General features: G+C 46.4%; 1 protein-coding gene across 1 annotated transcript in view; it reads right to left on the minus strand.

Annotated features, from left to right (window-relative positions):
• The window catches only part of TMEM67 (transmembrane protein 67), a 1,162,308-nt gene that overhangs the window by 372,507 nt on the left and 762,897 nt on the right, over positions 1-26,904 (minus strand). The window lies entirely within an intron of this gene.

Here is a 26,904-nt window from a genome sequence, read left to right on the forward strand (position 1 = left end):
GTTTGACAAGGTAGGGCTGTCCTTGTGTAGTTGCTTGGCTGTCTGAAGCTCTGTTTCCAGAGCCTGTCGTTCCTTAATCCTTAATTTATTGAGGGAAGAGTTCAGTGCTATGCAGTGACCCCGGAGCACAGCCTTGAAGGCGCCCCAATTATTCAGTGGAGAGGTGTCACATGGATTGTTATCCTGAAAATAGTCATTTAAAGTCTTCCGCAGTGAGTCTCACAGTAGCCTATCTCGGATCAAGGACCTTAGGAAGAACCGCCTCCTATATTTCGGAGACGGGCCTCCCAATCAAGACTCAGGAACAACGGCACATGGTCAGATAGGGCTATAGGGTAAAATATGGCTGTTTGTAAAGCTTGATGTAAAGTATTGCTTAGAAAGATGTAGTCCAGCCAAGAATAACTTTCTATGTGAATGTGAGAAGAAGGTATAATCCCGTTCATCTGGGTGTAATGTGTGCCAAGCGTCCAAGAGGCCTAGTTCACCAAATTACTTTTTTAATGACTTAGGGAAGCTGCCTGTGATCGAGCGCTGTGGGTTTGTGCTGTCCGTCCCCGAATCCCATGTAAGAGTAAAATCTCCCAGAACTATAATCACCCCTTCTGCAAAGTCTCCTAAAACGGAGAGGAAAGTGTTCAAGAACATGGCCTGATTAGTGTTGGGTGCATACAAAGTAGCAAACATGCAGAGAAGTCCCGTTATGTGGCCTTTTAACATGATATATCTGTCCTCTCTATCTGCCTTGCATCCCTCTGGAGCAAGCCACAAGGCTGAGTGAAAAAAGAGAGCAAACCCATTGTGTTTAGAGGGTGTTGAGGATTTATATATCATTGGATAATGTTTATGTTTCATGCGGTGTTGCTCGGATCATTTAAGGTGGGTTTCTTGGAGTGCTACCACATCATGTTTTTGATCTGTAATGTATTTCCACAATCTGTCATTTGGCAGGGGAGTCAAGCCCCCGTACATTCCATCTTAGTGTTGTAAGAGCCGTAGACTAAGATAGTAAGAGGACTCCTGTTATGATGTAGCACCTTGCAATCCTCCCATCAGGTCCCTCCCTCTCCCTGGTCTCTACCAGCGATATTTCGGGAGTCCTCACTCTGAATTCCGTACTGTTCTTTTTTAATCGTGAATAGCTACCCCCATGTACTAAATAAAAAAGTAAAACAAATCCTGTAACATACAAGACAGTAAGCTTTCTTCCCCCAAAACAACATTGTCGATACTACAATACCTTGGTGCAGGCATTTCGGTCCGAACCCGCTAAGGCATTCTTGTAAAAGATAGCAAAAGAGCTGGAAATGAAGCAAGAAGCAAAGCTGTAGGAAAACGAAAGAGAAGAAGAAAGAACTTGTGGGAGCAAAGTCTGATTAGACCTAGTTGCCCCAATAGGTGCACCGGTGGCAGTTCCAGCCTATTAACTCTCCATCCAGTCTGTCAATGCCGTAGGCTGTGTCTGCCTTCCCCAACTGGGGAGCTTTCCGAGAGTGCCATCACACTGCAATTTAGTGCATGTTGCGAATCCTCAGCGTTTCCTATGCATTTTCTGACGTGCTAAGTTTGCCATTATCTGTCCTCGATGGGTCCCGGCGGGGAGCCCACCGTTCTAACACCCTCATCGTCCGCGGCCTGCTCTGACTAAGGCGGGAGGTCAAGGATACGTGTTGCCTCGAGTAAATCGGAGACATGGCAGGGCTTGTTGTGCAGCTCGAACGCCAGACCAAAGGGATATGTCCATTTGTACTTGATGTTATCCTGCACAAGGTTGTCAGTAATTGGCCTACATTGCGTACATCATGCCAGCGTAGCTGGGGCGATATCCTGGAAGATGGAGCATGACATGCCTTGGAAGGAAACTTCATTGGCTTTCCGGGCTGCTTGGAGGATTGCGTCTTTCACTTTGAAGAGTGTAGCTTTACCAGTACATCTCTAGGATGGCGTTTTTCACCCAGTGAGGGAGGTTCCACCCTATGTACTCTCTCAGTCTTCACCTTCAGGTAGGTCTCCCCGAGCAGCTAAATGAAAAGACCCTGGACAAAGGCCTCTGGATCTGGCCCCTCTACCCCCTCCTGCAAGTTCCGGATCCGCATGATGTCTCTTAGTGACCTGTTTTCTAGATCTTCATTTTTCAGAGTTGCGGACTTAAGCTGGTCATGTAGAAGGTCAACTGTGGTCTCTAAGCGGTCTGTGGGGCCTTCCAGGTCTTGTACTTTGATTTCCAGGTCAAAGCTCCTTATGCAGACAGCATCAACATCCTGCTGGAGAGTGTACAGGCGGGTGTTGATGTCTGACCTCAGTGCCTCAAGCGAAGAGGCCATGTCTGCCTTCAGCTCCTCTTGCAATTCCTTCCCGAAGTCCCGTAAGGAAGCCAAGAAGTCGTCTTTAGTGAGGGCCATGGCATTGGACGTGGGTGGGTCAGGAGATGGGCTCGAGGCTCTGCTGTGGGGAAGTAGTTGGAGACCCTATTACTCTGGGGCTTCTTCGGAGGCATAAAGGCTATGGGGAACGGCTTGGTGATGGCACTGCCCCACAGTCTCTGCAGATATCCAGCTGCGGGCGACAGGCGGTCCCACGCATCCCCGGTTGCCCCAGAGGGAGATGTTGATTGTGATCACCAGGGCTACCCAAGTCAGTGTACCTCCAAACCCCCGGGTAGGTTGTGCACTGCTGAAGTCGCGTTACCTCCCCTGCACCACTCAGGCCGCCACAAAACAAGGGGCTATTTTCCCCTTGAATATTCAGGGGTACAGGTCACCACCGCTGCTATTTGGGGTCCACGCGAATTGCCTGACCCAACGAGCCACCATCTTGAAGTCAGGCGATTGCTAGTTGCTTATAGGCCTCTTCTACCGCAGGGACAGCCGATCACGGGATCCCGCCTCTAGACCGGCATTCACCACTTGCCAGGAAAGGGATGAGGCGCATCGAGGTTCATCACAACTTGGAAGCCTGCGTCTTTGTCGGCCAGGAGCAACACCTCCCCTGCGTAGTACAGGATGCCGCATCCACACTCCACTGTCCTGGTGGGGAGACAGGGTGCTCGTTCCTCTGCACTCCCAGCACAGCCTCAGGAGCACACCAGGTCCATACGGGTTCCCGCCTGTCCCTGCCGAGTCACTCGCCACTGGTGCCGCCCTACGCCATCAGTTCAGTGTGGACCACTGGTCTGCGGCATGTCGGCCCAGCAGCCCCTGTCTCCCGCACCATCCGAGCTCATCGAAGGATATGAGGGGGGTCCTCCTTCACACATACTCTGCTCCCCGATGGTAAGAAAACAGTTTTCTCCTTTTATGGCTCCAGCGTTCCCCTTTGAAGTATGTATTCAGCTTTGCTTTGGTCAGTGCCGCAGAGCCTTCGTGGATCACGTCTACACGGCCATATTGGTTGGTCACGCCCCCCATTTTACTTGTTTTTAACGATTTGCACCAGCTCTGTAAAGGAGGATAAATTTAGGGGGCAAATTCTCACATAAGCACAGTTACCTCATCTCGTAACAGCAGTTTTCTGTTTAAGCATGCAGGTTTGGGATCTGTAAATAATAGCATGCTTTCACATTTTATTTTGCATGACATTTTATCGATTCATTTTTTCCCATGCAAATGTATGTCATGCTGTTTTACCAGCCAAAAAGCCGCCATTTGTTTTATCCACTTGCAGAAACATTTGCAATCGGATTGTGCAAAAAAACACATGCAGTAATTTCACTGTCTGATTCGTAATAGGGGCCTACATAACTACTGGACTTCTGCAGTGCTTGCTTAGGGGCATAAAATAGTAATTACGTTTAAGGACCACCAGTTACTATGGTGATCTAACAGTATGTTGCATTAACTCATGAGTAATCTACGACACTAACGATTCTCTGTTAAAATGTTTTTTTTGTGTGAAATAGAGATGCATGGTTTCCCTTTAAATCAAACTGCAGTTTCTGTCTCATGGCACCTGGAACTACTGTGAGAAATGGGAATTTGACCAGAATATAATGCTCATTTTAGCCATGAATAGCTGTATTTTTAGGATATACACTAGGTATGTATAGAATCTGCACATTCTTATTTGGGGGACGGCGACAGCAGTTACAATGCAGTAGGGCGTGGACAACTAACTTCATACAGTGGTTTTGCTTATTAACACAAAATTGTTATTGCAGCCATTTGATCTAGCCTGGATCATCAAGGGACACATGTTTAATGTAATTTGCTTGTGGCTGCCACAGAGTTTCCGTTAAATCTCAATCTAGTTTGTTTTTGAAATTCAGCGCATTCTTTGTTTTAGGAAGGGTTTTCAAAATCTGCTCCAGCTCGTTATCTTTTCACCCAGGTTAAAGTTTAGTCGATATCTGTTGATAGATTCCACCTGGTAACCATATAAATATAATCATTTTGAAATTCAATTTGTTAGAAAACACAAAACCATGCTTGTAACTCCTTACTCATCAAGTGCTATCGAATATTTGTTCAGGCATCGGGAGGAACTGACCAAAACGACACACATTCTAAATCCTATATCACACTACAGCAAAGCTTGATCATGAGTGAGGAGTTTTGTTCAAATCAATTAGGTTCCTATTCTTACAAATCCTAATCGAAACGCCACCTAGAATAAGTTGCATTCCAACTTTGAGGAGCATCTGGGGTGAATCCAAAACTGCTGCTCCCGTAAGCAATGATCTGTTTCGACATAAAACAGTATCAGCTGCGAAAACAAAACATCATTTAATATATAATGTTGCACTCCGGAGACCAGGGTTCCAATTTGTTTCTGACCCTCATTACCGTGGATGTTAAGGTAGAAACTGGATTTACCCCCTCGGAATCAATTTATTTGCATAGATGCATTCTTAGTGTTTTGTTTTTGGCTGAATGAAAAAAATGAGTTGTAGGTTCTACGACGAGTCACTTACAGTGTTGAAGGTACCCCCACCCCTTTCCTTCTATTTGAATATTACCCTTGACATTCCTAACTCAAGATTGATTGATTTTCTTGAACACAGTCTCCTAATTTTTTTTATATAAAACTCTTCTGCAGCTCATAGTTGCAGAGTGTCTTTTCAGTGAACTTTCACATAGCCTTCGAGGCCCTACCTTCGGCTAGTATGTGCTTTCAAACAAACAAACAATTCATTTCTGGTCATACATTTGATAGGATGATAGTCAGGCCTAAAGAACAATTCACACTCTATCCGAGCCAACTTAGAAGGCTTTTCTTAATTCCTCAGGCCATTATCTTCTGCTCTGTACTCCATTAAAGTAGTGACAAGATATTCAAGATTGATGGGAATGCATTCCCTGAACTACGTTGTCTTCTGATGGCTATTTTTTTACTGACCATCAGCATAGCATAGCCAAGAGTAAATTATTAAAGTTAGTGATGGTGGCTATTCTTTTACTGACCTAATCTTTGACATCATGTCTACACACAAAGTTAAAGAGAGTAGAGCCGAAGGGGCATCCTTTTTTGAGCTCATTAAAATTCTTTAAGAAAGTCCACCCTACAGAATCGTTCAAAGTTCAATCACGTATTTTTGTAGGTCAACAAGAAGCAAACGAGCCTGAATTCTCTACAATAAAGAATTTCTCATAAAATGACCCATTCCTCGTGCTACAACCCATGGTGAAGCCTTTGAAAATGCAGTATTAGAAATGAGTTGCTCACCTGTAACTCAAGTTCTCCACCGTTTGCTTTCATATATTCACATGCTTGAATCATTCCTCGTAGTCAGGCTGGGATCCCTGGTAAACTTAAATAGCAGTAAACAGATTAATAAGTCCATGGCCTGAACAACAGTGTTTGTTTAGTAGCACATCCACCTCATTTAAGCAACCCAAACCTCATTCAATTAGGTGGACGTCCCAGCTCCCCTACTTCTCCTAGAGGCCACCACAGCTCACATTTCATAGCACAAGTGTGAGAAGTGAACAGTCGAGCCTCTGACTGGTGTGGAGGGAGGGTTATGTTATGTTAGGAAGGATTTATAAAGTGCTCGGCTACTCAAAAAGAGTGTCCCGGCGCTGAAAGTACCTGCCGAACAACAAAAACTCACACACGACCTATTAGCCTGTCAAGGCGGCATATTACAGTCTAAAGAAGAAACAGCCAGGTCTTAAGATGCTGTCTGAAACTTAGGAGTTCAGAATTGCCTCTGAGGGCCAGAGGGAGGGTGTTCCATAACTTACTAACAATCACCTGGAAGGAGCGGCCTCCCTTCCTGGTTAGAAAGAATTTAGGAACCTGAAGCAGATAAAGAGTAGAAGATCTTAAGGTCCTCGTAGGGCAATAGGGGGTAATTCTCATTTTGAGATAAGTGGCCCCTATATCATGAAGTGCTTTAAAAGCAAGGACCAGAGCCTTGAAATCGATTCTATGTTCGACTCTAAGCCAATGAAGAGTTTTAACAAGGCTAGAAAGATGGGTCCTGGGACCAACCCTCATAATAGCCCTGGCAGCGGCACATGTGAGTTTATGAAAAAGAACAACACTAGAGAACTGGAGTTCCAAGTAAGTAACTAATTTCGTCTCCAGCATTGGATCTTTCATATATTCACATACTTGAATCAGATCAGTAAGCAGTAAATGGCAATAATAATAAATATAAAAAAGCATTAGGCAGGCTCACCTTTATTGAAACAGGTTTCAGAGCACTGTCTGTTCCAATGCTGTACCGACTTATGCATTCACATCAAAGCAGTAGAGCTTCGTGAACATGTGCCTGCTGCTCCAGGTAGCTGCCTTGCAGGGTTATCGTGACTTGTAAAGGCACACTAGCATTGAGAGCTGCAGTTATAGCCATGCTCTTAGTGGAATGCGCTGTCACTTGTCCCTTGAGTGGACACTTGGCTTTGTTGTGATAGAAGGTAATGCAGACTGACACCAATGTGCAATTTCCTGCTCGGACAGGGTTATGACTAAAATTCGGGTGACTGAATGACACAAACAGTTGGTCAGTAGTGCGTATGTCCTTGGTCTTGTCAATCTAAAACTGAATGCATCTGCATACATTAAGCAAGTCTAAAGATTGTTCAGCTAATGCCACTGGATTTGGAAAGAAGCAGTGCAGAATAATGGGCTCATTGAGATAAAAATTAGTAGGAAATTTGGGAATAAACTTCAAATTGGTGCGCAAGATATATTTGTCCTAAATAAACAAAAGTAGGGTTCTTTCACAGAAAATGCATGGATTTGTCATACTCTTTTTGCTGAAGTGAGCACTAAGAGAAGTGATGTTTTCTATGAAAGGAATTCAGATGTGCTTTATAGATTGGTTCAAAGGGAGGCAACATGAGTTAGCTTAGAACAGTATTAAATTCCCATAGGACTGGTGGACGTGTACCAGAGGAAAGACTCTAAAAAGTCCCTTCATAAATTATTTTATGATCATTTGTGAGAAAAACATGGTTGAGTTAGCCTCCATTTTTTGGAACGGTGAGATTATTCCCAGATGAGATTGATGAGTATTTTAAACCATCCTTTGCTAAGCCTTGAAAGTATCTGACGAGGTGTTATTGTTATTGGATAGAGTCGCTTGATCTTGCACTAGACACAAAAACATTTCCATTTGGCATTGTATATTTCTGAGGAAGCTGGCACCTGGGGCTTTTTAAGACTGTCGGGCATCCTGCTGTGAGATACAGATGACCATATTCTAGGTCGTCAGGTACCATGCTGTACTGTACAGTAACTGAAGACTGTGATGCAGAATGTTTCCGTTGTTCCTGTAGAGGAGCTTGGAGTATATCTTCAAAGGAAATGAAAGGCATGCTGAGAGATTCAGGAGTTCCACGAAACAGAACTAATGAGGCCAAGCTGGGGCAATGAGAATCCGGGTACAATGGTCCGTCCTTACTTTCTTCAGGGCCCTGGGTATCAGGGAAAATGGCGGAAAGGAGTACACAAACATGCTGGAAAATTTGATTGAAAAGGCATTTGCATATTACAAGCAATTTCTTGTTGTTCTGGGTGGCAAACAAATCCAGCACTGGGTGGCCAGCATCTGGAGAAGATGGAGTGCACTTGATCTCGTGGAATACCTATTCGTTCATTGGGTTGATTGTGTTGTCGAGCAGGAAAATGTTCCACGGCAATGTCCACGTGATGGTAGATGGCCCAATCCCACAGTAACCGCACCTCTTCCGAGAGATCCTGGGAGCTTTCCTTGTTTTACAATGTAAAACAACGATTTTGTGTTGTTTTTAGGATGGGAGCACACAGCCTCACATCCCAGCACTCAGTTCATCTCAATGCATCATGGAAAATGCAGTGCATGATTACACTTACTTCAGTGACAGTCTTTAGTCTTTCACCATTGTTAGTGTAGCTAGTGCTGTGAGTGGTATAGAGACCTGAGAAGACTTTGGACGGAATTTCCAGCACCCCCAAGATGATCCAAAAAACATGTGTCTAGAGATACACAGCATAGGCTGTAACAACAAGGGTGAAAAATTAAAGAAAACTATTAAGTGTTATCATGCACTGCACTTACCATGTTGCATTGGGGAAAATTTAGCGCTCGGATGTGAGGCCATGGGCTCCCACCGTCCTTCTGTTCTTGAAACAGCCTGGCCTGAAAGTCTTGGAAGGAAAAGCTTGAGGCTCAGTCTTATTGTGCTAATGTACATCTGTGACAAGATGCCATTGGCTAGAATGGTGGTATACCCGTAGCTCTCCCCGTAGGGTGGCAAGTCACTCACCATTGCGACCCAATACCCAGCAGCATATCCAGCACGCATGGAGAGAGATCCGGTATTGTTTACTCAGAGTAAGCTGCTGGTCCCGGGAAGAATTTTCAATTTAGGAAGTGTAGCCACAATAGCATAGTGCAGCCAATATTTTCTCTTGATTCATTCAATCAATCAATAAATCAATCAATCAGAACATTTGTAAAGCGCACTACTTACCAGTGAGGGTCTCAAGGTGCTGGGGGCGGGGATGCTGCTACTGCTTGAATAGCCAGGTCTTGAGGAGTTTTCTGAAGGTAAGCAGGTCCTGGGTCTGCCATAGGAGGATGGGTAGGGTGTTCCAGGTCTTGGCAGCGAGGTGGGAGAACGATCTGCCGCCGGAGGTCGCTCTTCAGATGCGGGGGACTGTGGCAAGGGCGAGGTCAGCGGAGCAGAGCTGGCGGTTGAGGGTGTAGAAGCTGAGTCGTCTGTTGAGGTATGCTGGTCCGGTGTTGTGGAATGCCTTGTGTGTGTGGGTGACGAGCTTGAAGGTGAGCCTCTTGTTGACGGGGAGCCAGTGCAGGTATCTCAGGCGGGGTGTGATGTGGCTGCGGCGAGGGATGTCAAGGATCAGGCGTGCAGAGGCGTTTTGGATGCGTTGAAGTCATTTCAGGAGTTTGGCCGAGGCTCCTGTGTAGAGGGCGTTTCTGTAGTCCAACCTGCTTCTGGGTGACCGTTCTTCTTGTTTCGGTGGGGATCCACCTGTAGATCTTGCGGAGCATGCGGAGGGTGTTGAAGCAGGAGGACGAGACGGCATTGACCTGCTTTGTCATGGAGAGAGTGGAGTCTAGGATGAACCCTAGGTTGCGTGCGTGGTCGGGGGGTGTTGGAGCTGTTCCCAGTGCGGTCGGTCACCAGGAGTCGTCCCAGGCCGAGGGGGTGGAGCCGAGGATGAGGACTTCAGTCTTGTCCGAGTTTAGCTTCGGTCGGCTAGTCTTCATCCACTTGGCGACAGCTTTCATTCCTTCATGGAGATTGGTTTTGTCGGTGAGGAGGTCCTTTGGTGAGGGAGAGGTTCAGCTGGGTGTCGTCGGCGTAGGAGATTATGTTGAGGTCGTGCAGTCGGGAGACGCGGGCGAGCAGTGCCATGTAGATGTTGAACAATGTCGGGATGAGCCCTGGGTTACACCGCAGATGATCTCTGTGGCTTCGAAGCGAAAAGGGGGAGGCGAGCGCTCTGGGTTCTGCCGTAGAGGAAGGAGGTGGTTCAGTCCAGAGCCTTGTCTCGGATCCCAGCGTCGTGGAGGTGTGTGCGTAGGGTGCGGTGGCAGATGGTGTCGAAGGCGGCTGACAGGTCCAGGAGGATGAGGGCAGCGGTTTCTCCGCTGTCCAGCAGGGCCCTGATGTCATTGGTGGCGGCGATGAGGGCAGTTTCGGTGCTGGTGTTGCTGCGGAACCCGGACTGGGACAGGTCTAGGATGCTGTTCTCCTCGAGGTAGCGGATCAGTTGTCTGTTGACGGTCTTCTCGATGAGCTTTGCCGGGAATGGGAGCAGGGAGCTGGGTCGGAAGTTCTTGAGGTCCTTGGGGTCAGCCTTGGGTTTTTTGAGTAAGGCTTTGATCTCGGCGTGCTTCCAGCTCTCTGGGAAGGTCGCTGTCTCAAAAGAGATGTTGATGGCTTTCCGGAGGTGGGATGCGATGGTGGTGCTGGCTTTGTTGAAGATATGGTGAGGGCATGGGTCTGACGGAGATCCGGAGTGGATGGTATTCATGATTTTGATGGTGTCGTCGTTTGTTGGTCCAGGAGAGCAGGGGGCCAGTGCGGATGGTGGCTGTCGGGACGGAGGTCTCAGTGGTTGTCGGGACGGTCATGGCGTTGAAGCTGTTGTGGATGTCTGCGATCTTGCGATGGAAGAAGGTGGCAAGGGAGTCGCACAGGTCTTGCGAAGGTGGGATGTCGTTGGTGTTGGAGCTGGGGTTGGAGAGTTCCTTCACGATGTTGAAGAGCTCTTTGCTGTTGTGTGCGTTGTTGTCTAGGCGGTCTTTGAAGCAGGCCCTTTTGGTGGATCTGATGAGGTGATGGTGTCTGCGGATGGCATTTTTATGGGCTGCGTAGCTGTCCGGTGTCTGTTCACGGTGCCGTTTCTTCTTTAGCTTTCGGCAGGTTTGCTTGGAGGCCTGGAGGTCTTCAGTGAACCAGCTGGCTTTCTTGCTGGTGTGTCTGTTGGAGGGTTTCTTGATCGGGGCAAGGGTGTTGGTGCAGTCGTCGATCCATTGTCTGAGGTTGCGGGCGGCGGAGTCGGGGTCGGCAGGTGGGCTCTGGCCGAGGGTGGTGGTTAGCTGGTCTTCGGTGACTTTGCTCCAGCAGCAGCGGGGGTCTGTTGGGTGCGGTGGTGCGTGGTGTGTTTCCAGAAGGTGAAGTGCATGCAGCGATGGTCGGTCCAGTAGATTTCGTAGTGTGGTTGAAAGAAACGTGGGAGCTTGTGGAGAAGATGGGGTCAAGCGTGTGGCCTGCGGAGTGGGTGGGCGTTGTGACGAGTTGTCTGAGTCCGAGGTTGGCGAGGTTGTTGATTAGGGTGGTGGAGTTGCGGTCTTTGTTGTTCTCGAGGTGGAAGTTCAGGTCCTCGAGAAGGATGTAGTCTGTGGAGGCGAGGGCGTGTGTACTGACGAAGTCGGCGATGGAGTCGCTGAACTGTGGTCAGGGTCCGGGGGGTCTGTAGACGAGCATTCCTCTGAGGGTGGTGTTTGGATCGGTGTGGATCTGGAAGTGCATGTGTTCGGCGGTGCTGAGGGTGTCGTCCGTGTTGGTCGAGACTCCGAGTGTTCCTGTGGACAATGGCGATTCCTCCTCCTACTCTGTTGGTGCGGTCCCTGCAGGTGATCTTGTAGCCGTCAGGGATGGCTATGGCGATGTCGGGTGCCGAGGAGTGGTTCGGCCAGGTCTCCGTCAGGAAGGCGACATCTGGGGAGGTTGAGTCGAGTAGGTCCCAGAGTTCAACGGCGTGTTTCATTGTACAAAAGCCAGCCTCACAATGGCTGAGGTGCATTCTCCAACAGGCAGGGGGTGACGCTACTTTTGCCACAGATGCGAACCAAAGAACAGGGAGCCTAATAGTGCCAAGGTGTCCACATCCATTCTTACTTTAAAAGACACTATATGTGAGGAAGGCATTGATTACAGATTCAGAGGAAAACTCAGTCTTCCATATGAATAAGAAAGGTTTCACTGAACTGATAGACCCTTGGGCAGGTGAGACTGACAGTGTGTAGAAACCATGAAGGTTAAATGTGAATTCAGCAAATCGGGGAGAGTTAATAGAGAATCCATAAACCGTCAGTGACGTTCCCTCTTTAAGTGGCAGGCCTTCATGTTCACCTGACTTAAGGGCTCCTTCTCCCTCTGCCTAGGTCGACCTATCTTTTCAATGCATGGACAAAGGGTGAGCCAGGACCAGAATATGGAAATTGGGAAAGAACGAGAGATCACTAGAGCCTTTTAGATTCAAGTGAGTGAGTGTTGGGCCCTTATATAGTTCATCATATTGCCGCATATGAACCTCCTCTTGATTGATAAACACTATGTTCAATTGGCACCAAGAGCCAACTTGGCAGTGGAGAGGGTGAGCGGATTACTTGACAAGGGTTGTGTTACTTTGCCTTACAGATCATCTTGCCTGCAGTCCTCTTAGGGAGCTGTTACAGCATATGTTACCCATTGCTTCCTCCTGAATGGTGTATTACCCAGTGGTTGAGGCCAGTAATATCTACCTGTCTGTGGAACTAATATAGGAGTTGTCACTCTTGCACCTGCTGGATGTCTTGTGAAGTTCTGCTCTCCTACTCCTATGGCAGGTTAAAAAAGTGTCCTGGGTTTATCTCTTCTGAAAAGTGGGGCTGAGTTGCCTAATCCTTAGTCACGGAGCCAGACACCACCTTTCCTTCCTTGTTGAGATTCTTCTCTTCATGAGGCTGGCACTTGACGAAATCCAAAACACACGCCAACTCTCAATTTCAGAAGCCATGGTGAATAGTGGGTTGCCAAAGGCAGCGTCCTCCGATGTGTCCTCAGGCCCCACATTCTGGAAATGGCTCTCACGACGTTCATGAGAGAATTGGCAGACCTAAAGGCTCCACTGCACAACTGAATTTAGGGGTCACTACAACTAATCTGGAAGTGCAATCCCTGTGAGGGGACATCAACAAATTTCAAGTGCAATTCACTACCACGTAAGAATTGATTGCAGATGTGTAATGACGCTTGGGCATTTTGACAAACTGGGGCAGGAGGATTGGCATCGCCAGCAGAATGTCATTGGTTTGGAGGATCGTAGTCTCGGGGATAACATACGGATCATAGGCCTTACAGAGCAGGTTGAGAAAGATGATCCGTTTCATTTTCTGTTTACCTTGATTCCTACTCTTAAGAACCTTCCATTTATGCCTCAGATCGAACTACATAGAGCCCACACAGTGCGCTCCTGACAACCACCTCACAACTCACATACATGACATGTTCTGCGTGCTGCATGAGACATAAGCAGGCCCATCAATTCCTCCAGGAGGTTAAGAAACATACAGCTCATGCATCAAAGCAAAGCTTTTTGCGATCGCAAACGGTGCGAATCGCAAAAATCGGCCGTTTGCGATCGCAAAATTAGCTTTTGCGATGCATGAAACAACTTGCCACTCACACTTTAAAAAATTGCAATTAATTGCGATTTTTCAAATTGCGATTGCATTTAAGGAATCGCAATTTGCGATTCCTCAAATGCAATGCACGAACCACTTAAGAATAGCGATTTCGCTAATAGGGAGCGCAAATTACCATGAAGTTGAACTTCATGGTAATTTGCAAAAACTTTGAAAAATGCACTTTAGTACGTTTTTCCAAGTTTCATGTTGCGCACACACATGCCCTTAGGGCATGAGTGTGTGCAACATATGTGCATAGATCAATTTCAGGGGTGCAACAGGGTGTCCTTTTGACACCCTTGCACCCTGAAATTGCATGCGCAAATTGCGAGGACCTATTGGTGCTCGCAAATTGCGCATGCAATTTCCCATTCATTCCTATGGGCCTGTAGGACCATAGGAATGAATGGGAAGCCATTCCTTATTTTCGACTCGCAATTTGCGACTCACAAATAAGGAATGTGTAGGAATCTCTATTTTTATAGCGATTCCTACATGCATAGGCTTTTGCGAGTCCTTAATTGCGGTTTCTTAATAATCGCAATTAAGGACTCGCAAAATCCTACCTTGATGCATGTGCCTGATGGACCCTAGTATGAGAACATACAAAGAGCTTTTGTGTTGACTTTTCGGCTCCTACCAGCATTAAGAGGTAGCAGTTGCTGGCTCTTCACCTTTGACTAAAGAAAAAGGACATTAAATATGACCTATTGTAACCAGCCACTATGATCATCACCTTCCAGGGCCGTACAATGGGATACGATGATCCGTATAAACTGGAAACGCCTCTGGACACACTAGATGACGACTCTATGGACACTGCATCCGGCAAATAATGCTCTGAACACCCACTAGAGAGTCTACAGGACGCAAACCAACCAGATACCACTGTATATAAAGAACTGCATCCATGGGACTCAGTTACTAAAAAATGGTCCTTGCTAGCCAAAGCATGGTCTGGGAAGGCTTCTCAGCCTAGGGATAGATCTCGATCACTCCACAAACCTTGAATAGTTTGTTCTCTCATGCTAGCTGCCCTCATATTATCTGTATGGTAACATGTCCTTTCCTCTTCTTCCTCCTTTTCTCTCCTTGTTTTTTTTGTATATCAATATCTGGGAGATGGTTGGATGAGGGGAGGTATGCTGGGAAGTGGGTGAGCAGGATGAGACATCAGAATACTGTAGTATGTATATCTGCATACTCTACTGTCTTTATTTAATCTACTGTGTTTTCCAGGGTGTGGTTTACGAAGACGTATCCATACAGCGAAGTTCCTCTTTCATACAGTGTGTGTGACCCCCTCTGGGCTTGATACCATGTCCTCTGACTGGATGATTTTTTCAGGATACATACTGGCGGGCAGTGTCAGGTTAGCGGAGATCACAAGCCACAAACCTTCAGGAACAAACCAGTGGGGGCGATGAGTGTTTCCCCACTCCCCTCCGTGCAGACCCACAGAGAGCAAAAGAAAACACTACCCTGCAAGACTGCACACCGGGGAAAAGGGAAATGGATAAAACAATATAAACAGCAGAATGCCATTCGAGGCCTTCTCCGACTCTCTCTCTCTCTCTGTCCGTAAAGAGAAATACCTCTTTCTCTATGAGAAGTAAGCCTTACATGAGACCCTGTATGTAGGGGGAGAAAATCACGAAGCATTAACATTCAATAATAGCCATTCGTTCCAGTATACCATTCGTGAAAATCTCCACAAACGCCTGTTTATTCACATGCATTCTACTCATGAGCAGCTGTCGATTGGAACCTCTCCCATGTCTAGTTCAGTAGAAGTCCAAGGGGTAAATACCAGCAACAGTCTACAATCCACAAGTAACCAAATCCAAGGTCACGTGATTGCCTAAATGTCACTAGAACAAGGTAAAATAATCAAGACAAAAATGAGAGTGGCAGCTACTTATCTGCCAATAACACAATAGTGAATTCTCTCCTCCTGTTAGTCCTCACAGAAGCAGGAAGTGGAAAAAAGGTGAGCCGTTCTGGGTCCGCTTGAATCAACAAACACATCTGTGTTGTCACGAAGATTAATGGCAGTTAATGCCCCACATAGATTTGGCACGTTTGTGTGCGCGCGATAGGCAGATGAAAAAGAAGATACAGGTCCGTTGTAGAAAAGTTGCCTCTCTCTCCTGAGAGGTACAGCGATTCAGGTTGGGTGGAAGCAGTGCACCCGGAAACAAAGCGTTCAGTCGGAACTCGGCGAAATAAGAGTCACGAAAGGTAATCCAGTTGTCACGAAGGCTGAATTCAGTTTGATAAGCACCTGCCCACACTCACGAAATGGCTTATATAGCATAAGATCCACCCTTATTGGATCTAAAAGGGCTGGCTACCCGGTGTGTTCTGGGAGCTGTAGTTTAGGCACAAGTAATGCATAATAACGTCTTTACTCAACACTCGCAACTCAGGCACATTTTAATCACATGGGTGATGAGTCTAGGGAACATCCTTGTGTAGGTATTTCTCCTCTCTGGGCTCTGTTTATGGTGGAGAACCATGACAGGCGGCCCCCATCCTTCTAAGTTACAGGATTCTCTCTTGTTATCGAACTACAGGAGTTGTCCCTGGGTCTAGCAGAGGATTAGATTAGGGCCCAAGACCTCTGCACCGCCACTAGTGCAGTTCCCCGGTTCCCTATCCATGGATTCATCCTATCAACTACATGCTCACTCATCTTCCCATCTCTTTTAGTGCTCATTCATTGATTAGGTTCTCCTGGATTGACCTCTACCGCAGCACCTGGATCTTGCTGCCACATCTCCCTTCTACTGAGACAACAGAACTCGTTTTTCTTTATCAAGGGCCAAGATGACATAACTACTTCAGGGGCCCTTGAATGTGGCATCTTTTACTGTTAATGGTCTGAAGCACTACATTAAATAAAATGAAATTTACTTTTCTAGACCAGAGAGACTCCTCTTAAGGCCAACATGTATTTTCAAAGTTTTGGAATACAAGGTACACATTTATCGTGGGCTCTGTATATGCCCCACTGGAGGCCAAGAATGCTTTTCACTCTCAACTAAGTAGGCTTCTGATCTCCTTTAGTTCTACTCGGGTAGTTATTGATGGGGACTGGAATCTAGCAACAGGGAAACATATGTACAAGCCCTTTCAGAAACCTATTTACAATAGGGGACTTAAATAAAGAGGGTTGATCAGGCAGCCACAGGAACGCGGACAGAACAGAAAGATTTCCCTTGAGAGTACCCAGAGGAGAGCCCTGCTGGGAAAGAGTAAGGATAAAGAGAAGAATATCAGAAAGAGGGTCAATAGACTTTTCTGTACAATATTTGACAATTTTTTGCCAACAGCAGGAACTTACCATTTTGGTGGAGGGCCGTCTGGCCACTAAGATAACTTTGCAAACTTCAGGAGGAAGGTAAAAGCTATCAACTCTCGCCGCTCAAACTCCACAAAAGGAGGGGGAGAGTTGACAGACTCGGGTGGAGGACACATCCCCTGCTGCTGCGACAGAAGTACCTCCCGAAGGTTCAGCCTGATCGGAGGATCAATGCTCATTTTCAGGAGCTTGGGATACCAAATTCTCCGTGCCCAGTCTGGAGCCACAGTAATGACTTAGGCCTGGAAGTTCCAGATCTTCTTTGGATCTCTGGGCTGAAGTGTTATGGGCGGAAAGGCGTACAGGAGGCCTGAGCTCTACTCACGACGAAAAGCGCCAACTAGCGATAGCCGCCTTGGAAATTCCAATGTGCAGAACTGCTGACATTGAATGTTCTCTTCAAAGGCGAACAGATCTAGCCAAGGCTCTTCCAACTGCTTAAAGAGACCTTGCGCAACCTCTGAGTGGAGTCGCCTTTTGTGAAATGCTAGGCTGAGTTTGTCTGCCCTGGCGTGCAAAGAACCTGCCAGGAATTGAACCGCCAAAGTTATGCTCTGCTGATCCAGCCATGATCAAAGACGCAGGGCCTCTTGGCAAAGGGCCCAAGACCCCACCCCGCCCTCCTTGTTGCAGTACCACATAGGGGTGGTTTTGTCTGTAAAGACTAGCACCAACTTCCCCTTGTCCGAGGGAAGAAATGTTTCCAATGTTAGTCGGATCACTCAGAGCTCGAACAGGTTGGTATGGAGTCCAGATTCCACCGGAGACCAAAGTCCTCTGATCTCCACCTCTCCACGATGGCCGTCCTATCCCAGGAGTGATGCATCTGTCACTACTGTGAGATCTGGTTGGGGAAGGTAGAGGTGTCTGCCACTGACCCAACAGCGGTTAGTTAACCACTGCAGATCTCTTGCAGTTCCATCAGAGATCTGGACCACATCAGAGAGATTCCCCATATGCTGCGCCCACTGGAACTTCAAGTCCTACTGCAGAGCCCGCATATGCCATCTGGCATGATTTACCAATAGGATGCAAGAGGCCATGAGGCCCAGAAGCCTCTTAGTCATTCTGACCAAAATCCAGGTCAGAGGCTGAAACATCAGTATGCATAAAGTGACTATCCTGGACTCGCTGCTCAGGAGGATAAGTCAGAAACTGCACGGTGTCCGGAACAGCTCAGATGAAAGGGAGCATCTGAGAAGCAGTCAAGTGTGACTTCAGCATATTTATAGTGAACTCCATCGAATGCAGGAGCTCTGCTGTAGTAAAGAGGTGGGAAAAGACAGTCTGGGATGAGGCCGCCTTCAACATCCAGTCGTCGAGGTAGGGGAAGACTGAAACCCCCAACTTGGGCAGATGAGCTGCTACCACCGCCATCACTTTGGTGAACACTCGGGGGGGGCTGGTAAGGCCAAAGGGAAGCACCGTGAACTGAAAGTGCTTGTGGCCTTCCTTGAACCGCAGGTAACACCTGTGGGCTGGCAGGATAGGGATGCGAAAATGTGCATCCTTTAAGTCCATCGCTACCAAACAGTATTCTTGGTCAAGGGCAGACAAGACATGAGCCAAAGTGAGCATCTTGAGTTTCTCCAGTTTGAGGAAGAGATTGACGGTTTGGAGGTCTAGAACAGGGCAAAGATCTTTGTTTTTTTGGGGGTCTAAAAAAGTAGTGGAAATAACAACCACTGCCTACTTCTGATATCGGAACCCTTTCTATAGACCTCTTGGTCAGTAGAGCTGTAACTTCCTCTCGGAGCAAGATAAGATGATCATCTGCCAGACGTTCATGAGATGGAGGTAAAGGGGGAAGGAAAAAGTGAAAAAGGAGGGTGTAACCACTCAGAATGATCTGCAAGACCCATCGGTCCAATGGTATGGACTACCAGTGGGGAAGATGATGTTGGATTCTCCCTCCAACTGGGCTCCCATTATCGTTCAGAACCAAACTATGAAGGCTTTAAGGATGCATCTGCCGAGGAGTTGGTGGCGGAGGACTTCTGGCTACCATTCCCACATAATCAGAATGCACCGCATCCACATCCTCGCACAACTTGGGAGTCATGCACAAGACGGTGGCTGGGGTATGGCTGGCATAGTTGAACGCCCCTTTCATAACCACGAAAGGGGCAAAAGGCCGACTGGGTGCGTGGTGCCACCAAGGACTTGGTAGTAGCCCACAAGTCCTAGAAGTACTCCAGCGCCCAGTCTGCCTTCTTTTCAAAGAGACAAGTCCGTGCATGAGGTTTGCCTGGACATCCCCCAATTTGCCAGATGTGCATCTTTCCTGTCTTTGATTGCTTGGAAGAGGATGGACCCAGGCTGAAGCACTTCAGTCAAAAGGTTGGCTTTGACCTGCACCGAGGGCAGCTCCAGACCCAGGACCTCTGCTGCACTCTTCACCAGTATTGCATAAGATGCTGCCTCCTCTGCAACCACGATAGGTGGAGAGAGGGTACCAGTATCTGGAGAGGTGGCCAGTCTGCTGGCCTATGCTAGTTCCTCATACAAGTCCAAATTCTCATTAAGGGTGTATAACTGTGTTCTAAAGGGTCCAGTGACCCCTCCCACTCTTCCCAAAGGTAACAGCATTGATTCGGGGGGGAGAAATCACTCCCTCCTGCGCTCACTGTAAGTGGCGGCCCATGCTCGTCACTCTGGCTATTATGAAGCCTGACTGCTGTGCTGGGGGTGACGACAAGGTTTGCCAGGGAGTAGGATTTAAAGCCTTTTCACTTAATACATGATCCCTACAGAAACACTAACTTCAGATCTTTGATCTGTTGCAGGAATCTTCTCCTGACTTCTTGTTCCTTACGGAGACCTGGATTTCGCAATATTCCAACCCTACCCTAGAAACCGCAATTGCTCCCGGCTATAAGATCTTGAGGTTAGATCTCCAGGTCGACAAAGGAGGGGGAATAGCGATTGTCTATAAAGAAAAATTTGTATGTAATTCCATCCCACTTGGTGAATTGGAGAGCGCTGAATGCCTTTGCTTCCAATGCACCTTGTCAGCACAACAATCGTTAGCTGGCGCTCTGATTTACAGGCCTCCCGGTCCTGTTAAATCATTTCTGAACTCGATCAGCGAGATGATGGCACCTCTTGCCCTCTGTTTTAACCATTACATGATTCTGGGGAATTTTAATCTACATATGGATATTCCTACTGATTCCGAAGCCACTACACTCATTGAATCATTATCAGTCCTTGATCTGGCTCCTGCAGTCCTGAACCCCACACAAAATGGAGGTAATACCCTCGATCAGATCTTCACCAATATAACTCTGGAGGTAGATGCACCCCTTCCCTTGTTATGGTCTGACCACTATCCTATTAATTTCAGGATACCTCAGATGAGTGATTCATCCAGTGACGGCTAAGAAGATAACAACAAAATTCAGAGCCTTCCACTGGATCAATCCTGCGGTTCTTGGTGAAATGCTCTAATCTTCAACTCCCCTTCTTCTCGGAAACCCTGAGAATGACGCTTTGTTGCTTGATTCTGGGTTGCTCTATAATGTCCATCAATTAGCCCCCTTGCCGTCGCATTCACCTAGACAACCAAACTTGCAGCTCCTTGGTTCAATCAGTTGCTTAAAGCCAGCAAAATCATCTGTAAACGGCTGGAAAGGAAATGGCGGAAAAACTATGATTTGGGTGCTGACAGTGAATACAAACAAGCACTTAAATGTCATTATAACAAAGTGTATGAGGCAAAAAAGAATTACTTCTCCGACAAAATAGAATCGTCAAATTAAAGTAAGGAGCTATTTAAGATTATAAAAGCCTTTACAGACTCGACCTCTGAGTCAAAGGCCGTTCCGGCTTCCACCGAATGGCCTCTAGCATTAGCAACTTTTTTCCACAAAAAAATTGGGAAGATTCAAGAGACTCTCAGGGCGTACTTTTTCCTCTGACTGTGACACATCATCAGCTCCTTCCATGGTACCCATGCTAAGATCAGCCTTCTCGTTGCGGCAATTCCCTCGCTGTCACTGGAAGTCTCCCTAGCCACTATCAAAAGCCTGAAGTTGTGTTCCCCCACCGACCCCTATCCAGCAAAAGTGCTAGCATCCATAGCACAGGTAATTAATCCGGTGGTTAATAAAATTTGTAATACCTGATTAGACACTGGACACATGCCTTCTAGGTGGAAACAGGCTAAAATTCTGCCTTTGCTTAAAAAGCCCTCCGCTGATCCTAAAATACCAGCAAATTACAGACCTATCTCCCTGCTTCCTGCCTTCTCCAAGGCTCTGGAGAAATTTGTTAACTCGGTGGTTACCGACTATGTGGAAACCAACAATCTTTTCCACATTAGTCAGTCAGGTTTCAGAGCCAACCATAGTACCGAGTCTGCTCTATTAGAGGTCTCCGAACACAATAAGGAAAGCCTGGATGGGGGAGGGAAAACCATTTTATCCTCTTAGACCTGTCAGCGGCCTTTGATACCGTCCCTCATGATAAGCTCTTGGACAGGTTCCAGACTCTTGGTGGCTCAGTTTTAAAATGGCTTTCCTCCTTTTTGGAGGATAGGGACCAGGAGGTTTGGACGCCTCCCTTTGCAACTGGAATCCCTGGTATGGATGTGTGGGTCCCTCAGGGTTCCATTCTGAGCCACACATTATTCAATCTTTATATGTCCCCTCTGGCTGTGTTGGCGGAGACATACGGAGCAAAAATTATTTCATATGCCGATGACACACAGCTCCTTTTCACTTGTGACAAAGGTAAGAGCTTTGAAGGAGCTAAGATCAAAATCTGCCTTTCAAAAGTGTTTGCATGGTTAAGATTTAACCAGGTCGAATGCAATCCCGAAATGTCAAATTATTTTTTGGGGCGCCCCCACCGTCAGATGACTGGAGACTTTGGTGGCCTGAAGATATGTCTCCCCCTCTTGCCGCACAACAAACGGTAAAGAACCTAGGCGTCCTGACAGACAATCGCCGATCTATGAAAGCCCAAGTCCAATCAGTGGTGAGAACATGCTTTGGCCTCCTTAGGATGCTGAGGAAGTTCCTTCCACTCCTGTCTTTGAAATGCAGCAAATCCGTGGTCCAGGCATTGATTACCTCAAGATTGGACTACGTGAATATACTTTACCATGGCCTCGTGGAATACCTTCTCAAGCGTCTGCAGGTGGCACAAAATGCAGCGGCCAGTGCCATTCTCAGGCTGAAAGCTAGGACTCATATTTCCCCGCATCTCAGAGCTCTCCATTGGCTCCCGGTAGAGTCAGATTTAAGACCATGGTATTATTCTTTAAGGCCTTTCACAGAAAGGGTGCTAGGTACCTTTGCAGAAGGATTACCCACTATGCTCCTTCTAGAACTTTGAGATCCTCCTCTATGAATCTGGCAGCGTTGTCTCATGCACGCTCAGGCGGCACCTCTTTTAGGTTCCTCGGTGCGCAGGCCTGGAATGCGTTTCCTGCATCGTTGAGAGCGATAAGGGATTTAGCTACTTTTAGGAAGCTCCTCAAAACTTTGCTTTTTAATCAATAATTGAGTTTCCCTTAGCTTCTCCTTTTATTCTCTTTCTCTTCTGTAATTGAGGTTGGTGTAGGTGGTTGCTCTCTGGGCCTTTGATGCGCCGAGACACTCTTCAGAGTAGCTGTGTGCTATATAAATGCCTTTTATTCATTATTCATTCATTCATTACCCCGTGCCTGCATGATTCTCAAAACACTCAGGCAATGACCTAGAGGCACTGGGCTATTTGGGCCCCAAAATCTATGTTGATCAATGCCGTTCTGACTACAAGTCATCATCCGGGATAAGAATGGGGCTGGCGTTGCTGGTGGACGCCAGTGGCGCCGGGACTACCGCTGGAGAAGGTCGCATTGGCATAACTGGTGCCGATCCGCATCGGAAATCGGATCTTTGAGATCTCATCAGAGCTTACACCGGAGCCGTTGACGCAGGACCTGATGGTGCCTCCTCCGACACCCCAGGGCCGAGTAAAACTTTTATTTGAGCAGTGGTTGCAGTCGGACCTTCCAATGGCTACGCAGAACCATGCCTGGAACGTCAATGTTTCTTGCTTGTTTTGTCAATCCTCGACGGATGAGGTGAAGTCGAAGTCCATTTTTTTAAAACAAACTTTATTGATTAAGTCAAAGTCCATTTAGGCTTCCCCTTCTTCTTCTTTTTCTTGTGCCTCTTACCCGAGTATCCCGAGGACCTCAAATGGGATGAAGAGGACTTGGGGCTCCTAGAGCAGTCCAGCAACTTTCTTCTCCTCCACCAGGATCAACACCTCCTAGGAGTCGAGCTAGGTGGCATCAACTGCCGGTCAACAAGCAGCTTTAGGGACCTTTCCCTCAAAGAATCAGCGCCATGGGACGGCAGTCCGAACATGACTTTGTGTCACGGTCGCACTCGAGACAACATGAGCACACAAAGTGTGGGTTGGTTACCAACGAGGAGCGTTGGCCGGCACCACACAGCGTGAACCCTACCTTTCCAGAGGACATTCCCTTAAACACAAAAAAATATCATCGTAAAAATAATCAGTCAAAAGAAACAGAGGGGTAGCTCTTCTCTGGATCAGCACTGGTGCGGAAACAAAAGACCTGACATTCTCGTGCCTGGTTGGTGCCTATATAGGCGACCGAAACATCACATCCGGCGCCAACAACGCTGATGATGGCATGCAGAACTGAACGGAGCCACCAGGCAGTGCGCAGGGTTACTGCTCACGCAAAAGTTTCCGGATCCAGACTGGCGCCTGGGAAATTCAAAGGTAAGAAATTTGCAACTGGAAGTCTCTATCAGATAAGAGATTTATTTTCTCCGTCAGTCATGGTGGCAATTGGTGGCAGTAAATAAAAAGGTCTCGCTGGTCAAGAGAATAACAGATGCCCCCTAAAAACAACTTACAGTAGGCTGAAAGCTGAAGATAGGGCTGGTCCAGTCAAAGGCTAGACCAGAAAAGGTAACAAAGTGAGTTCGCTGAAAGCTTAGAGTGGATTCTGCCTGGGAAATCCCTCACAAATGACGTGCAGTAGAAATCTGAACTATGGTGTTCTCTAGGGCAAGAAAGATGGGACTTCCACCACACCGATTTAAATTTGGGTTGTTTCAAATGAGGTGGGTCTGCTACTAAAACACTGTTATGGAGGCCTTTGGGCATTTGAACACTGTTTACTGCTATTTAAGATTACCGGGGATTCTCAGTCTGACGGGGAGCGATTCAAGCATGTGAATATATGAAAGATCTAATGCTGAACAATGGGCTTTGTCTGTTAAACTAATGCAGTTACCTAAGCTAAGTGATTGCTGGACAATTATCAATTGGTTATTGATGTTTAGAGAACCCGTCTGTTCCACTGGGATAATATATTTTTTCAGCTCATTGCTGCTACTGCACGAGTAAATGGGTGATGAAGTCAACCATCTTCATTTAAAAATGTTAACATTCTGCAGCTCAATGGTTAATCCTTACATACCTTCCCTAAACTGTAATTATTCTACAGTGTTAAGATATAAAAAAAATCATAAATCCAATAACAAAATTAAATAAATGGCCTCAAAGAGTTAAACTTAGCAAGAAGCTCAGGTGAGTCAAACCACTGAGAAAACAAAGGAAACGCCAGATCTGCACCAGAGTTTGCCAGTAAACCACTAGTGACCGTCATGTACCAAGGAAAATCCTGAAGAATTTAAGGCCCGGAGTACACTGAAATAATTTAGTGAATACAACATGTTTTTGTATGGATTGTTGCTCTACTTCTATTGCATTACTTGTGAACTGTATAGTGCAGTCAAGGTTTGTGTTAAATAAATGTTAGAAATAAAAAAAATCAACCAACAGTGTATGTGTTCTAATCAGTCGAGGAATCTGTAAACCGAAAGGAAATCACAGATGGTAAAGGATGGATCCTAGATAGCATCTTTGGAACTTATATGTTTTTCATCCAGTCAAGTGTATCATTAATGATTCTGATACCAAGTGACAGATCAATAACGTCATCAAGGCTGAGCTGAGTCCCAACTCACAGCCATTACAGCTACCTTCTTCTACTACTTTATTGTGCTTTGTGAAGAACATATGTGGTTCTCTCTTAGGAGCAATGGGCATTTGAATGGTAGAAGAACTACTTGGTAAATGACCAGGAAGGTATAACAAAGCTTTCCTGGCACCAAGGTGGCAAAAGACATAGGAAAGGAGCCCTGCTTGCCTTCTACCAGAGACATCAAGGGGCTCTTGTGTGCACATGACAGGCACCTTTGCCAAACTCTTTGATCATGATATGTGAAGAGAATTTAAGAGAGAACTGAGCAGTAACCGCCTTTACATCCTTGGGGACCAGGTCCAAAAGGCAACCCTTACGAGGGTCTGGATCTTGTATTCCTCACTCAGGATTAGGAACTCGAATGGCAGATCAGCTGGTTGCACTTTTTCCAGGTACAAATGACCTCAGAAGAAAATGTTATTGAATACTATGATGGCATTAGTTAGAGAATTTGTTAACAAAACACACTGCATGATGGCAAACTTCCCAAAGTAATTACTTGTTATTTGAAGATAACAAGCAAAAGATTGTTGCCATATTTGCAAGTAAATAGGAGGATTTCAACAGGCAAAAGAGTAAAAGCACAAGAGATGGTTTTGAACAGAGAGCAAACTAAATTCTGAGATCAGTGGTTTAAATCGTGTCCTAAAAAAACCAAAGCAAGAATAAAACTACAAAGAGCTATCCTTGTGGATTAGCAAAATCGACAAACCTGAACGGCAAGAGTCAGCTTTTAACACAGAGATGCAATGGGTGCCATTGGTTAATAGGAAGAAAGCACAGAGGAGCACGGGGTTACAATACTATGGTCTTTCAACGTTTTAAGCAGCTTAGACGAATTGTCTAGCACTTCCCATAACACTGGCAAGCATTACCTGTTGCAGGGATTCTGCATATACACAGAACTATGCGCAGAAACATAGGACCTCAGAGTATAGGGGCAAAGCCTTCCCACCACCTTAGTGCCCACGAACGCAGGACCAACTAGCTACAATGTCTCACTCGCTCTCCTACAGACTCAAAGATGCAAATGATTAGACACGCCAGAACAGAACACTCTCGGATCTCTAAGGTATCGGGGTAATAAGACACACCTTTTCACTCACACTCTCGTACCGGTCCACAATAAGAACTGACCTAAACACAAATATAGTTAAACATGTTTATTTCAACCAGCAGCAAAATGCATAAAATCAATACAGTTAGCATTGCAGCAAGGCCATATATCATAAAGGGAGAGGTCACCATATAAAGACAGTGGAAAAAGGACTTTAAGGCCTAACCAACCTCCCCTTGGTAAGAAGAAGTATTATAATATAATAGAATAGAATATCCCTGGGCGTTGTCAGCAGACCCCATACCTTAGTGCCTAGATGGTATATCTATATCAAAGGAACAGCATGGCTCTTCTTCCTGGAAAGCTCCCTCTCCAAGTATGTGTTACCTAAACATGCATCCCCATAATATCAAAACACGAGTTTCCAGCAGCAGGTGTGTTAGCATTTTTTGTCTAGGTGCTAGGGACTGACCAGAACAGAATAACAAGGGGCATAGTTTATCGACCTTGCTCACAGTGTTCAGACTAAACTCCAGCAACAGGCAGAGAACGAACAAAGCAGATGGTTCTCATGTGAAAGGCATAAACAGAGTCTTGCAAAAGTTAGCCACATAGTAACAGGCTCAAAAGCAGCAGCATGCCTGCTGGGCTCATGCTAACTTAGCGATGTCGATAATGTCCCTATCGGCCACGTGACATCCCTATTGTTGAGATTACTGGCATACTGGATTTAATAATATTATGCAAGTTAACTATCACAACAGTCATAATATACAGAACGAGCAGGATTAATCTAACTAATAATCGTATCAGAAATCTATCTAGTGTAGCTCTCTGCCGGTGGCATTCCTCCATGTGTAAATCCAATTAATACTAATTGGTGCAGAAGCAAGCACACTTACTTATTCGCGTGAAGGTTACTATAAGGACATTACGTGTTTTCTTACAAAAGATCCAAGTGTCTCCAACATTGTAGGATCCAGAAACCCACTCATGCATCCCCCCCAAGTAAAGACACTCATATACTGGTGTAGTTCCATACTCAGAAAGTGCATTTACACGACACCTATGCCAACAGGGGGGAAACTTAGGAATACAATATGTGTCTCCAG

This window comes from Triturus cristatus, chromosome 5_1, assembly GCF_964204655.1.
Source record: "Triturus cristatus chromosome 5_1, aTriCri1.1, whole genome shotgun sequence".
In the NCBI taxonomy this organism is placed as follows: Eukaryota; Metazoa; Chordata; class Amphibia; order Caudata; family Salamandridae; genus Triturus; species Triturus cristatus.